Consider the following 16,104-nt stretch of genomic DNA (forward strand, 5'->3'; position numbering starts at 1 on the left):
TAGAGAGCTGGAAAATACTACGATATGAAAAGCAATACCTTTGACAAACTACTGATTTCCATTCCCCAAATTTAAATATTGGCACAGTAGACTATGTCCCCTTGAGAAATGTCTTTTCATTCACATAAATTCAAGAAACCCTCTGAAGAAACAGAAGCAGGCAGGAGCTTAAGTTACACACTGAGACTTACAAAGAACAACTTGTTTTGGATTTAGGTGGTTTCTTTTAGGTGCTTCAGGAGAGAAATTAAGTCTGTTAGAATATAAAACTCATCAAGTACTTTGCTTATTTTCAAACTTTTTAGTTCTCCTAAGACATTTAAACTCAAGTGTTAGGATATCTACTAAATCCAGATAACTGTTACTGGCCGTGATTTATAATGACCACAGTCAATTACTTTTACTTATTCATTTTTACCAAAATCCATCACAAAATCAAACATTTTTCTTTCTATATAGGACCCCATCCTTGCATCTTTACCTCTATTGGGATAAATAAATACAGTCAAGAGATAAGGGGGAACTCTAATAGCATCTAATAAAAAAAGCAAACTCTATTCAAAATCACTCTACAAGATTTCAAAATAAGATTGTGTGTGTTTGTGTGTGCTCAGCTGTGTTTGACTCTGTGACCACATGTACTGTAGCCTGCTGGGCTCCTCTGCCCGTGGGATTTTCAGGCATGAAGCCTGGAGTGGGTTGCCATTTCCTACTTACTCCAGGGGATCTTCCCTACCCAGGGTTTGAACCCAAGTCTCTTGTGTCTCCTGCATTGGCAGATGGATTGTTTACCAATAGTGCCACCTGGGGAGCCCATAATAAGCTTGAAAAGAAGTTAAAAATGAAACCTAATAGTACCATCTACAACAGGGAGGCCTGGCGTGCTGCGATTCATGGGGTCGCAAAGAGTCGGACACGACTGAGCGACTGATCTGATCTGATAGAAACATCCAGAGGGAAGCATTCATGAGGGGAAGCATTCATAGGGGAGGTTACTGGCCTCCTCTATGCAAAGAAAGTCTGCAAGGGATTTTCCTTCTCAAAGGGCTTTCACATGGTACATTGAGTCCTACTGACAGAATCAATATAAGGCCCTATTACCCAGTGATATGTTGATGTTGTTGATTCAAGACATCTAATAAACTGATTTTGTAGAAATAAATCAGAGCTAAAAAATATAAATACCTAAAAAAAGTATCCAAGTAAAATAAGGAAAACACAGAAAAAGACTGTTGGAGGGAAATAGTACAGAAGTCAGTTAGTCTAGAAGATAGGAGGAGGAAGGAGGAAAAATAACTGTCTTTAAAAAAAATAGAAAAAATATTTAATTGATTAACCAAATATTTATTGTTCTGTATGTGCTTGTATTGTGTTTGCCACTAGAGATACAGGTATGGTATCAAAAGACAGTCCCCATCACCAAAGGTCCTACAATCCAGTGATGAGAGTGGTATTTTACAATAATAACTGGGACAAATAGATATATAATAATCACAATGTTGCTTCTGTTGTTTAGTCCCTAAGTCATGTCAACTCTTTTTTGACCCCATGGACTGTAGTAGCCCACCAGGTTCCTCTGTCCATGGAATTTCCCAAGCAAGAATGCTAGAGTGGGTTGCTATTTCCTTTTCCAGGGGATCTTTCTGACCCAGTGATTAAACCCACATCTCCTGCATTGGCAGGCAGATTTTTTTACCACTAAATGTGTTTATGATATAGAATCAAAGCATTTGTTCTTGAATTTGTAGTAGTAGTTACAGGGGCTGTGACATTTAAAAATAAATTCCAAATTTCTTATGGATCCTATAAAGTAAATGGGTAAGATTATTATTATTAAATGGGTAAGATTAAAAACAGAAGAGATGAAGAAAAGAAAATGCAAAGATACAATCTGAGTTAGTTAAACTAGAGATACTACTGAGGTTTAAGAGCAGTTATAAAAAGGATGGAGATGAACTCAGGTTCATAAAACAAACTAGAGATGGAATTTGAGAAATCTAGTGAGATGATCTATAAAATATGCATATTAAAAGAGGTCTAGAACACATCACTGAGAAATTTTAGTATTTTTGTGACTGTTTAATGCCAGCTTGGTTTTGGGAAGCAAGAAAGTTGAAAATCTGTGTTAAGGATGTGATTATAAAATGGTCCATGAATTCAAGATGGCCGTGGATGGATGCAAGATGGTGGCTGAGGGATGGTGAGAAATAATGAATAGTCAGTGAATGTGAGATATCAGAAAGTGATGAATGCTTCCTAAGTAGGCACTACAGGAAAAGGACTAGAGGGCCAGCAGCATGTGCTTAGAGAACTGAGTGTTTGATATAGTGATTTGAGATGTGATGTCATTTCAGGTCAAGTTCTCTACAACTAGCAGGATGCAAACAAGGGCCGACAAAATAAACCCTAAGAGAAGTGATTTAAACAGATGCGGAAACAGTGGAAACAGTGTCAGACTTTATTTTTCTGGGCTCCAAAATCACTGCAGATGGTGACTGCAGCCATGAAATTAAAAGACGCTTACTCCTTGGAAGGAAAGTTATGACCAACCTAGATAGCATATTCAAAAGCAGAGACATTACTTTGCCAACAAACGTCCGTCTAGTCAAGGCTATGGTTTTTCCAGTGGTCATGTATGGATGTGAGAGTTGGACTGTGAAGAAGGCTGAGCGCCGAAGAATTGATGCTTTTGAACTGTGGTGTTGGAGAAGACTCTTAAGAGTCCCTTGGACTGCAAGGAGATCCAACCAGTCCATTCTGAAGGAGATCAGCCCTGGGTGTTCTTTGGAAGGAATGATGCTAAAGCTGAAACTCCAGTACTTTGGCCACCTCATGCGAAGAGTTGACTCATTGGAAAAGACTCTGATGCTGGGAGGCATTGGGGGCAAGAGGAGAAGGGGACAACAGAGGATGAGATGGCTGGATGGCATCACTGACTCGATGGACATGAGTCTGAGTGAACTCCGGGAGTTGGTGATGGACAAGGAGGCCTGGCATGCTGCGATTCATGGGGTTGCAAAGAGCTGGACACGACTGAGCGACTGAACTGAACTGTAGTGATTTACTCTAGTTACTGGCACATTTTTTTCTTTTCAGTAGAATTTTGGAAGACTAAATTCTGTTTCTAATGGAGTTATGGAATCTCTTTCTTAAGAGGCTGTTTTACTTTTAGAGGAGAAGTAACTATCCAAATCATTTCTTAAATACTTTAGTAATAATTTTTCTTAAGGATTGAATAGACCAGTTTTTCAAAATCATGCCAGGGGTATAGAATCCTGTGACATCTAAGCAGTGGGCCTTTAAAAAAAAAGGAAATTTATATTTTTCACATCTGAAATGAATGGTGTTCATATATGCAAATAAGTAAAGTCTATAAGGCCAAGAGGTATAATTTAATTAAATTATATGCATTTCAAAATCCACTATTAATATAATACAGGATCTAGCTAAGAGTTACTGTCAACTATGTGAAGCCATATTTATGAAAATACTATAATGTGAAAATAACATTATAGAACAAAATATCTTTGCAAAATATTTTATAAATCTGCTACAATCTAGGAGAAAATGGAAACCTTATCAAAAAATTCTGTTTCCTCATCCCACTAATATGACATCGACTAGAGATGAAGGATGGGCTTCTCTTGTGGCTCATCTGGTAAAGAATCTGCTTGCAATGCGGGAGACCTGGGTTTGATCCCTGGATTGGGAAAATCCCTTAGAAGGACTGACGCTGAAGCTGGAACTCCAATACTTTGGCTACCTGATGTGAAGAACTGACTCATTTGAAAAGACCTTGATGCTAGGAAAGAACGAAGGTGGGAGGAGAAGGGGACAACAGAGGATGAGATGGTGGGATGGCATCACAGACTCGATCTTGGAGTTTGAATAAACTCCAGGAGTTGGTGATGGACAGGGAGGCCTGGAGTGTTGCAGTCCATGGGGTCACAAAGAGTCAGACACGACTGAGTGACTGAACTGAGAGTTGAAGGACAGGGAAGCCTGGCATGCTGCAGTCCATGGGGTCCCAAAGGGTCGGACACAACTTAGTGATTGAACAAAAACAAGAGTTGAAACAACTCCCACTAATACTGAGTATCCTAAAGATGATACAAAGGAGAGTAACACAGAAACACAATTCTCACAGACACATCTTGAGAAAATAATAAAATGACTGATGTATAAGATAAATAAATGTTCCAATTGTATATGGAGAAGAAAACTAGTTATTTTCCTTTTAACAAGAAAATAACCATTTACACAATAAGTTGACTCTTCTAAAACATATCTCATTGCAGTACCTTTTCATGAATTATACGGGTGATTTGGCAGGGAAGCTGAAACTGAAGCCAAGAAGATTCCAGTGAACCCTAACCTGAAGTATTATTGATCAGTCACTGGAACTTAGGATAGTTACAGCATTTATTTTATCCAAAGATTAGTTTTTTCTAAGAAAATAAATGTATTAAGCAAAACATTTAAAAACATACACACGTCCTAGACAAATAAAATAATATCAAATGATAGTGGGCTTAAATATCAGGGGAGACAAACAAAAAGAAGAACAGAGTGGTGGAAGCTCAGATAAACTCAAGAGACTGTCTGACTTGACCAGACCATGGTCTTCAATTCCAGGGATCCTGCTCATTAGAATCATTTGAAAAGTATACGTTATGCATCATTTAATGCATTTTTTTTTAAAAGAGAGACAAACAAAACAAAAAATATCTGTGCTATCCCCAATGAACTGGTGCTGTTTAAAACAAGAACTAGGAGAGTGTATTAATGGAGGCATTCTTCTTAAGAAGGTGGACCTTTAGAGTCATTTTCTTAATGTTCAATATGATCTTCTTTTATGGGAATGAAGAATGTACTGGCCATTCACTAGAAGTGTGTTATTACCATCATTACGAATCCATTAGACATACTCAGGTGAGCTGACTAACAACCTTGTGACCAAATCCTCCTCTTGCTTTTAGTGTATTATTTAATAGAATACAAATTGCTCCTTACTTATTTTTGCCTATGGTAAAAATTCTAAGGAAATATAAAAGGCCTTTCCTTTGCCCTTGGATATCAACAGAAGTAGTAGTTGCAATGAATTTTGAGTGTTAAGTTGCCGCATGTGTGTCATTTATCATAACAAGTAAGGCACAGCTATATCTGATAAACCTAGTAGCAGTAATTATTGAATCTAGAATATTCTACCCTAAGTGTAAAGTAGCAGGGAAGGAGGACATCACAAAAGTCTTGTTGCGGTTGTTTAGTTACTAAGTTGTGTCTGACTCTCTGCAGCCCCATGGACTGTAGCCTGCCACCAGGGTCCTCTGTCCATGGAATTTTCCAAGCAAGAATACTAGAGTGGGTTTCTATTCCCTTCTCCAAGTGATCTTCCCCACCCAGGGATCTAAGCCGTGTCGTCCACATTGGCAGGCAGATTCTTTAGACCACTGAGCCACCAGAGAAGCCCAGCAAAAAGGTCTAATGCTTAATGTTAGGTAGGTAGAATAGAAAAAAGGAGTCTGGGAGGCCAAACACAGCAGAAGCCCAACTCGGTGAAAGCTCTGGTGGTGGAAATGGAATGCAAAGAAGACCCAGCACAGGGGAAGTGACAAGAAGCCCAGTATGCTGGAAATCGGGAGAGCAAAAAAAAAACAAACTCAGCAGAAAGCTCATGTGGCTCAGTCTCAGATTCCAGAAGACCTCCAGTTAGGGTAGGAAGTCTCCAACCCTATAGCTGGAAGGATATATGGCTAAGAAAATCTTAATTCCTTTACAATCTCTTGTTTCTTCGAACTGCCCCCCCTCCTACCCTCCGCCTGCGAACAGGCAAGCGGCAGTGGGTGCAGCTGAGGGACTCTGGCAGGGGTTACGCCTCAGTGTGTCCCAAAAGCTCCACTATCTGCTGGGACCCAGTAGCTGTTGCCCAAGAGGGCGGGGGTTCATCTGTCCTTAATCTTCTTTATGCCAAGGATCAGAGCAATGAAAACTGTGAGCACAGGTCAGGTAGTTAGTAGATTTTCTGGCAGATTATGAAGGGGATTTCTCAGCACATTTTTCCCACTGCTTTTACCTCCCGTCCATCCTTCAGCTCTTCTCTCCTGGGACTTGAGCCCAGCCAAAACCCATGCTGCCTGGCTTCAGGACCTAATAAAGCATGTCTCATTCCAAAAAATCAGTGAGAGACACAGCGATAGGTAAGAGGTGCATTTGTTCAGATTCAGAGAGAAGCGTACTCCACAGGGTGTGGGCCATCACAGAGGACAGTGCAGTGGCCATGGATGTGCTGTGGCTAGTTCCCCACCCCAACCCCAACTGGGTGATTTCATATGCTAACGAGTGGGAGGATCATTCCAATTGCGGAATGTTGGACATTCCCCAATTATTTTGACAGTTTGTCCTCATTTTGACAGTGCCTTGAAACTGTCCTGGCACCTCTGGTGTGTCGCTTAGTTTGCAGATTGAGAATCAATGGGTTTAATTGAATTTGACTTGTCATCTTGGACCCATTTGATTTTAATTGGTTTCTGTTATGCACTTGGGTTATGTCATTCTTTTAAGCCCTGCCCCCTTCCCTCCAGTTTCATGCTCTTTTCCTGAGCCCGGGAAAATTTCCGGGCCCACAATGTTGCTTCTACAATCTTCTGGAGGGACAACTAGAAATCAGCTGTCCTAAGGGGAAAATACTGTATAATATCCAATCTCTCTAGATATCCAGGCCTTCATCTTCCATGTTTCCGACAACATGTGCAACAACAGCATCTCTCAGTGAACCCAGTAAGCCAGGTGACAGGCACACAATGCCTGCTAGAAGTCTACCTCCTGGCATCCCTTCAAGGGCAGTGGGGCATCCAGGGATGATGTTTGCCACTTTGGGGGTTAGCCCTGCAGGCCATTTGGCCCAAACCCTTGCCACCCTTCTAAAGCTACAAACATACCCCTGGATCAAATCTCCACTCCACTCTAATGGAACATCTGGTCTCTCAATTTGTTCTTAAGCCACTTACTAACTCCTACAACCAGGATCCTGCCCCCTTGTAGGCAACATTGCTCCAGCCCACTTATTATTAAAATACTCTTAATGCCCCTTACAGGACCAGATAACCCACTGCTTTGTCATTACTTCTGCTATTACCTGAGTTAGATCTATGACAATGAAATGTTTACCATTGGATACACTCTAAACTGCTCTTATGGAGGACTAGGAGAGGAAATCAATGACTTACATTCCCTCAGAGCAGTAACAAGATAAGGCTTAGGGCTGATTCACCAGGTTCCCAGTCTCAGGGCACAGTCTTGGATAGCTTTACATCACGATATCTATTCCCATCCGTGGTGGACAAATCAGCAATAAGTTAAGATTACAATCCCTTAATTCTACCCAGCACTGGTCATGCTGGAGACCTTGGGGACACCCAACTCCAGTCCAGGGGTCCCAGAAAGCCGACCTGCCTCTACCTGCCCAGGGATCTGGTCCTTGGAAGGATGTCATGCTTCAGCTTGCTCAGGGGTCTGCTAGTCCAGGGTTCCCAGGAGGTCGACATACCTCAACCTGCCCAGGGACCCAATTCTTGGGAGGCCAACATGCCTTGACCTGCTCAGGGATTCAATCTCCAGGAGGCTCTCATGCGTCAACTTGCCTGGGGATCTGCATCCTGACCCAGGGACAGCTGGCTCTCAGGTTGCAACAGTACTGGGTAGGATAAGCTTCAGAAAGACTCACCCCTAAGGAAGTCTACCCATGGAAATAGAAGGAAGCCTATTAGTCATGGAACTATGCCCGATCTCAGCAATAATTCAGGAGTCCAATGAGAATCCTGTTGCCTTTCTGGAAAGTCTAAAAGAGGCCCTCCAAAAGTTTACCAATCTGGACTTAGACTCTTTTGAGGGACAGGTGATTTTAAAGGACACATTCCTGTCCCAGTGTGCATCAGACATCAGGATAAAGTTACAGCCCCAGAAGCAGGACCCTGCTGCCTCTTTAGATGAGATGGTCCAGACAGCCACCAATACCTTCTTTAACAGAGAACAGGGGAGGGAGGCCAAGGCCCAGGAAAGGGATAGAAGGAAAGAGATAAGCCATGCCCTCCAGGGAAGTGAAGTGAAGTCGCTCAGTCATGTCCGACTCTTTGCGACCCCATAGACTGTAGCCTATCAGGCTCCTCCGTCCATGGGATTTTCCAGGCAAGAGTGCTGGAGTGGATTGCCATTTCCTTCTCCAGGGGATCTTCCCAACCCAGGAATTGAACCTGGGTCTCCTGTATTGCAGGCAGACGTTTTACCGTCTGAGCCACCAGGGAAGCCCCTCCAGGGAAGCCTTATGCAAACCCTGAGTATTTGAAGGAAAAGGTACAGGGCAAATGCCTAATCTGTAGACAGGTGGGACATTGGGCCAAAGAGTGTCCAAACCCTGAGAAGTCTCCTAAAATGGTTTGCTACAAATGCCATCAATTGGGACATTGGGTGGCACTCTGCCCCCTCAGGACCCACGAGCGCCAAGCATTCCCTCAGGATGGTTCATCAGTACTGAAGCAGCCCACTCCAGCCAGCCTGCCTGCCACAGATAGCCATCACAGGACTGGAGCCAAGGGTGCAACTTGGTAGATCCAAGAATTTCTTGGTTGACACAGGGGCTACCTACTTTGTCCTGACCTCCTCCTCCGGAGTCTTCTCCTTCCAAACCTGTACCATGTTGGGTGCTAAAGGAAAAACAATTACTAAAAGATTCACCCAAGCACTTAGTTGCTGGGATGGACAAATATTTTCCCACCAGTTTATGGCCGTCCCTGAATGTCCTACTCCCTTATTGGGAAAAGATATACTCACTAAACTGGGGACCACCCTTGTGATGGGAAGCTTTTTCAGCCCCTAGAGCTCTACAGCTTCTGTTACCACTTAGGAACCCATTACACTCTGTCCAATAGGGAGGGACCAAAAGCTATGGGAGGACAAAATTAACCCCCAGGTGTGGGCCCAGGGGACTCCTGGATGAGCCCACCCTGCTGAACAGGTCATCATTGTCCTCTGAGATCCCACTCGGTTTCCAAACTGGAAATGATATCCCCTCAGAAGAGAAGCTCAGGAAAGACTACAGCCTCTAATAAATAAATTCCATGCCTGTGGGCTAACGGTCCCCACAAATTCACAGTGTAACACCCCAATCCTCCCTATAAAGAAAAAGCATGGGACCTGGTGAATGGTTCAAGACCTTCAGATCATAAATGAAGCTATAGCCCTTCTCCATCCCACAATATCCAATCTCTATGTAATTTTGGGAGAAATCCTGCACAGTGCCAAGTGGTTTACAGTCTTGGATCTCAAAGATGGATTCTTTTGCATATCGTTGGCTAAAGAATCCCAACAAATTTTTGCCTTTGAATAGGAGGCTTCAGGAGAAAAACACCAACAGATGACTTGGACAGTATTACCTCAGGGGTTCAGAGATACCCCCAACCTGTTTAAGCAGGCTCTTAGCCAGGATCTCCTAGATCTGGACCTGGGACCTAATAGGAAAATATTACAATATGTAGATGACCTACAAATCTGCTCTTCAGATGAGAAAAATGCCCAACAATATGCAATTCAGGTTCTAAACATTTTGGCAGAGAGGGGATATAAAGTCTCCTGTGCTAAGGCATAGATGGTCGAGACAAAAGTCACTTATCTGGGAGTTCAGATTATATATGGGTCCAGGAGGTTGTCCTCTGATCGAGTACAAGGAATTCTCCAGTTTTGTGAGCTTTCCTGGGGCTAATTGGGCATATTAGAATCTGGATATCCAACTATGGTCTAATTGCCCAGCCCTTATATGAAAGCTTGAAGGGATGGGATGATTCAATTCCACTGATGTGGGGAACTCCTCAAAAGAAGGCAGAGACTACACTAAAACAAGCCTTAACTCAAGCACCTGCCTGGAGGATGCCAGACCCAGAAAAAGCATTCCAACTTTATGTCCATGAAAAGAAGGAATAGCTTTGGGATTGTTAACTCCAAGGTTGGGACCTGAGCCCAGCCTGTAGCTTACTTATCCAAGAACTTGACCCAACCACCCAAGGCTGGCCTTCCTGCCTTTGAAATCTTGCAACTGTTGTAATCCTGATAGAAGATGCTTTAAAACTCTCTTTTGGGGATGAACTATTTTTACCAGCCACCAAGTGAAACAACTCCTAAACGGGAGAGGCCATTTATGGGTGTCTGATCAAAAAATCCTCAGATATCAAGCAGTGCTGATGGAAAATCCAGGCCTGACTATATCCCCTTGTGAGATTCTTAAATCAGCTGCTCTCCTGACTGCCCCTGAGGGCTCTCTCCCCTGTCACTCTTGCCTATAACCTTGGACAACTGGACAAAATCCTGAGAGAGATTGTCAGAAGATCCTCTGACCAATCCTGAGGAAATCTAGTACACTGATGGAATAAGCTTTGTATTGGATGTAAAAAGAAGAGCTGGATATGCAGTAGTCTACAATTTTGAGACCATAGAGGCTAAACCTTTGCCACCAGATACCTCAGTCCAATTAGCTGAGCTCATAGCCCTGACTCGAGCTTTAGAGCTGGGAAAAGGAAAAAGAGTGGCCGTTTACACTGACTACAAATATGCCTTTCTGGTGCTACATGCACACGCTGCTATTTGGAAAAAAAAGAGGCCACTTGACCACCCGAGGGTCACCATTCAAATATGGTGATCAAATCCTTAGGCTCTTGGAGGCAGTTCATCTGCCCGCTGAGGTTTCAGTATCCCACTATAAGGGACACCAAAAAGGGAGCACCGAAGTGGCACGAGGGAAACAAGTAGCTGATCAGGCAGCTAAGAGAGCAGCATTACAGAATAAATACCTAACAGGAACCTTAGTTCCACAGACTAGTTTGCCAGAAACTCCTTCACATCTTGAAGGTGAGACCCTTAAAACTAAGAGTGATGGCTTTCAAGATCATATGGGGTAGTTCCAAAAGGAGGGACTCCTTTTTCTCCCATTGGGAACCTCCAATGGAAGTTGGTTAATTCCTTATATGCCACCACTCATCTGGGGAAAAGGCCCTCCAAAGATTACTGGAAAAGTCCTTCAGAGGAACAAGCCTCCAAATGACTATGAGGCAAGTGGTCTCCTCTTGTCCCACTTGCCAATTAAACACCCCGCAAAGAGCTTGAGGACCCCAGTTGGCCCAGCCCATCCAACGACATGGGACCTACCCAGGAGAAACTGGCAGATAGACTTCATCCAGATGCCAGTTTCTCAAGGGTATAAATACCTATTAGTCATTATAGATACATTCACAGGATGGATTGAAGGCTTTCCCACCTGCAGTGAGAAGGCTGAGTAGGTAGTAAAAAAACTGCTCCATGAAATCATTCCAAGATTTGGTCTACCCAGGTCATTACAAAGTGACAATGGGACATCATTTATTTCTAAGGTCACCCAAGGGGTCTTTAAAGCATTGGGCATTACTTATTATCTCCATCATGCCTGGAGGCCTCAGTCTTCAGGAAAAGTAGAAAGAGTCAACCAATTCTTAAAATCAGCAATAAAAAAGATAACCTGGGAGGCCTCCCTGGGATGGAAGGAGGCTTTACCAATAGCTCTCCTCTGCACCCATATTGCCCCTAAGGAACAGGTTGGTCTTAGTCCTTATGAGATGCTATAGGGAGACCTTTTGTTTATGTCAACAACCTCTTCCTAGATCCAGAGGCTCAGACTCTCTGGTCTTATACCATGGCCATTGGGCAATTCCAACAGGATGTATGCTTGTGGGGTGTCAACCAGGATCAAAAGATTCTAAAGAGTCACCACTATATGCTCCAGGGGCCCAAGTCCTAATTAACATCTGGAAAGATGGGTCCCCAAGGCTCAACTCCAGCCCACATGGAAGGGCCCCTACCCTGTAATACTTTTTACTCCCACAGCAGTCAAGGTACCAGGACATGACTTCTGTATTCACTACTCCTGAGTCAAGCCATGGAAGAAAACAGAAGAGGACACTCAATACAGCTGTGAGCCCCTAGGAGATCTCAGATACCTATTCAGAACTACAAATGAGTGCCATTCTAATGAATACCCCCAAAATTAAGTTTCTGGGGATAAGATTTCTCAGCTCTAAAGAGTCAACACAGCTTGGCAGGGGTTGTACTCCAAAATAGACAAAAGATAGATCTCCTGATCCCTGAAAAAGGAGGAACTTGAGCCATCTTGAATGAGATGTGTTGTTTCTGGGTAAATACCTCCAACATGAGTTTGAGTGAACTCTGGGAGTTGGTGATGGACAGGGAGGCCTGGCGTGCTACAATTCATGGGGTCGCAAAGAGTTGAACACGACTGAGCAACTGAACTGAACTGAACTGAAGTTAAAGAAAGTCTCATGTCCTCAAGAAAAACATTCAGACCCTACAGGATCTCAAAGAACAAGCTGGGGAGTTCATGGGGTAGCTGCATTCTCTTTGGGGGATCTTTCTCGTGGTGAGGGGAAATTTGGAGTTGGCTAATGCGCCTACTAATCCTTGTTATCACAAGGATGTTATCAGCATCGTATTGATGCTGCTTATGAGTGCTCCATGTATTATCAACTGTCTAACCCATTTTGTCTCTGCCCAGGTCAACAAGCTACAATATGCAGCACCAGTTCAACAAGGATGTATATAAAACTATAGCCAACCAGGGAAAATATCACTCACCCTTAGACGGACACCGCTATAAGGACTCTGAGGCTTGAGACTAGCAAGAGGGGGAGGCCCCATGCCCCTCACCAACCCAGTTCAGCAGAAAGTAGCCAGAGAAACCTTGATGCCCCTATTCCCAAAGAACTGGGCCTCCTATCTCTTAAGGGGAGCAGATTAGGTAGTTATAATAGGAAAAAGGAGTCCAGAAGGTCAGAGGCTAAAAGACAAAGAAGGGAAAAGCCTGTGAAAATAGAACAAAGGAAGGTCCAAGGACCTCAGGTAAAACAAACAGCCCTCTTGGCTAGCACAATTTACATAGGGCAGGCTCAGGGATGAGGAGACAAATGTATAAAAGGGGAAGACTAGAAGATTTGAGGCATCTCTTCTCTTCTCTTGACTTTTGGGTCCACCTGTCCTACTCCTCAAGGGTGTACTATCCTTTGTTTTTCCTAATAAAACTGAGATGTAACACTGATTCATCCTTCGCTTCAAATTTTTGCTGTGGTGAGACAGAACTGAGGAAATTACAAACTCCCCCGACACTTCATATTCATAAACGTACGCAGTTTCTTTACAAAAGAAACTTTATTTTCCTCCTATAAAATGATATAAAGCGTAGGCACACATGCACACACTCACACACATATACCAATACATATCTACAGAACCAGTTTTCAAAAGAGATATGTAGCATGGACTCATTTACTCTTGTTTGAAAGTTATCCTTGGAATGTTCTCCCATAGGGCTGTACTGACTTTCTCCTGCCTTCCTTTGCCCAGTGGCTTTCTGTTGCTACTGAAGCTTGTTTTGCCACATTCAGCAGGTAGGGCATGCAGGAGAATAAATGAATAAATGTGTTTCTCTTCCAGTATCCCTCAATCAAAGACTGACAGCTGGAGTCCTTCCATCACCTCCCTTGAACTTTAAGGAGAGTAACTCTGAGGCATATGTCCTACACGAGCTGCCAGAATCTCTCCAATGGAAAGAAACTCCAGTCACTCATGATGGCAGTTGGTTTTACTGATTCCCCTTTCTCATTTCCATTTCTCCTTACTGATGAGTCCCTCACCTCCAAAATAAACTACTTTCACTCAAATCCTTGTCTCACGGTCAGCTTCTGCTTCTGGAACAACTTAAACTAAGACATATGCCAAAAATGACTTTTAACTAAAAAAGTGTGGGAATATTTGCAATTTCAGCTCAATTCTTAGGTCCAAATTACAAACAGTTTTGCTAACAAAGACCTTTTTATTGATATGTTATTTAAGCACTTACAATGATCTACACACATGACAGATGAGCTAAAAACTTAGGTATGAAGAGTAGCTATGTGTTTGAATTAAAGTTATACCAGTCTACTTAAAATGCTTAATTCACCGTTAATTTTGCCAGTTCAGCTGTGTTTTAATCATTGTGAAGCTCTCCTAGTGATATGAAAGAAGTTGAGAAAATGCTTGCTATTTATTGAAACTCTGCCAATAGCAGTCCATCAATCTGTTAATCTTCTAGCAACTATTCAGCAGGTAGGAAAAGTGCAGTCAAAATATTTTCCCTCATTTTTTTTTTTTCACTTTTAATAAGATCAGACTATTTAGAGTCTGTTGGTCACCAGATCCATCAACTATCTAGAAAAATGATTCCTTTCATGGCTCAATCAGAGCCTCATCTAAATTTCAGCAGAAATCTATGACTTCAAGCTGCCATCCCTACTTCTGTTTCCATGGGAATAGACTTCAGATGAGGGAAAAGAAAAAATGAATGGGGTTAGGAGCTTTCAAATAATCATTCAAAATCATGATGAGGTTTTCAGAGCTTCTTTCCTAGGTGATTATTCTGTAGCCTCTTAACCCCTTTTTGCCAGTCTGTTTCCATGGAAATATGACAAAAATGGCTATCCAATTCTCCAGCAGAGATTATTAGCATTCTTGTGAATTTCAGCTTTGGCTGCAGTCTAGACTGAGTAAGATCTTTCTATACCAGTTTTACATATTAACCTACACTGTGTCTACACATTGTCATTTTTACTTTGAAAGTTCCTTTCACAAATTTATACTGTGACATTGCTGAAAAAGTCTTCAGTTTTACATATTAATATATGAATCAACTGCAGAGAGTGTCAGAATTTTTAGAGTGCAGAAGGAAGAATATTTAGTTACTGGATTCAACAGATGTTAGATAGGTGTTGGTAGGTATGCAACAAAGATCATTTTTAAAATATTTAGCAATCGGTAAGACACAGCGCTGAAACTAAGCAGGACCCTGTGGGGCTCCTGGGCCTGGGAGCCTTTCTGCTCAGCCTCCACAACCTTGCCTGAGTTCTAAAAGAGAGGTTCAAACAGTTGCTAATCAGAGAAGGGAGGGGATGCAGAGACAAGGGAGGAACAGCCTAGAAAAAATAGTGTAGCCTTGGGGCAGGGCCCTGTTTCCTCTCAAGAGATATACATAACATATCTTTGAGCTCTTTACAGAACTAAGTTCAGTCACTCAGTCCGTCTGATTCTTTGCAACCCCATGGACTGCAGCACACAATGCTTCCCTGTCCATCACCAACTCCTAGAGCTTGTTCAAACTCATGTCCATCGAGTCGGTGATGCCATCCAACTATCTCATCCTCTGTCATCCCCTTCTCCTCCTGCATTCAATCTTTCCCAACATCAGGGACTTTTCCAATGAGTCAGTTTTTCGCATCAGGTGACCAAAGTACTGGAGCTTCAGCTTCAGCATCAGTCCTTCCAATGAATATTCAGGACTGATTTCCTTTAGAATGGACTGGTTGCATCTCTTTGCAGTTCAAGGGACTCTCAACAGTTTTCTCCAACACCATAGTTCAAAAAAGAACTAAAACCTCCAACAAATGGAAGAGTAGCATTCTTCATTCCAGGTAAAAGGAACTCAAAACTTTCAAGAGAGCAACTGAGGCCCTATTAAAGGAATGCAGGCCCAGCATACACCCTAATTTTATCAGCAACTCTACCCTTAAACCACTGCTATAAAACTCCTCACTAAACCATCCAGGGTTGGGACAACCAATTCAAGAGTGAAAACCTGCTTTGTTCCCCTCTGCCTTGCAAAGCAATAAGCTATTCTTTTCTACTTCACCCAAGCTCTGTCTTGGAGATTCGATTTTGCACTGGTACAGGCAAGCAGGGGCTTTCTCAGGTGGTCCTAGTGGAAAAGAACCCACCTGCCAATACATGAGACTCAGGTTCAATCCCTGAGTCTGGACTATCTCCTGGAGAAAGCAATAGCAACCCATTCCAGTAATCTTACCTGGGAAACACCATGGATAGAGAAGCCTGGTGGGCTATAGTCCATGGAGTCATAAAAGAGTCGGACACAACTTAAGGACTAAGGTACAATAACACTTTGAGCTTTTGGCAATCAACAATAATAAATAGAGCTTTTGGCATCAGCATCAATCAATCAGAGCAACTGGTTGGTTTCACTAAAAT

At 42.7% G+C, this 16,104-nt stretch overlaps 1 protein-coding gene across 6 annotated transcripts in view; it reads right to left on the reverse strand.

Moving 5' to 3' along the window:
* Window positions 1–16,104, reverse strand: part of ERBB4 (erb-b2 receptor tyrosine kinase 4) — a 1,283,620-nt gene that overhangs the window by 222,886 nt on the left and 1,044,630 nt on the right. The gene's annotated exons all lie outside the window — the stretch shown is intronic.

The sequence above is a fragment of the Bos javanicus genome, chromosome 2 (assembly GCF_032452875.1).
Source record: "Bos javanicus breed banteng chromosome 2, ARS-OSU_banteng_1.0, whole genome shotgun sequence".
NCBI lineage: Eukaryota > Metazoa > Chordata > Mammalia > Artiodactyla > Bovidae > Bos > Bos javanicus.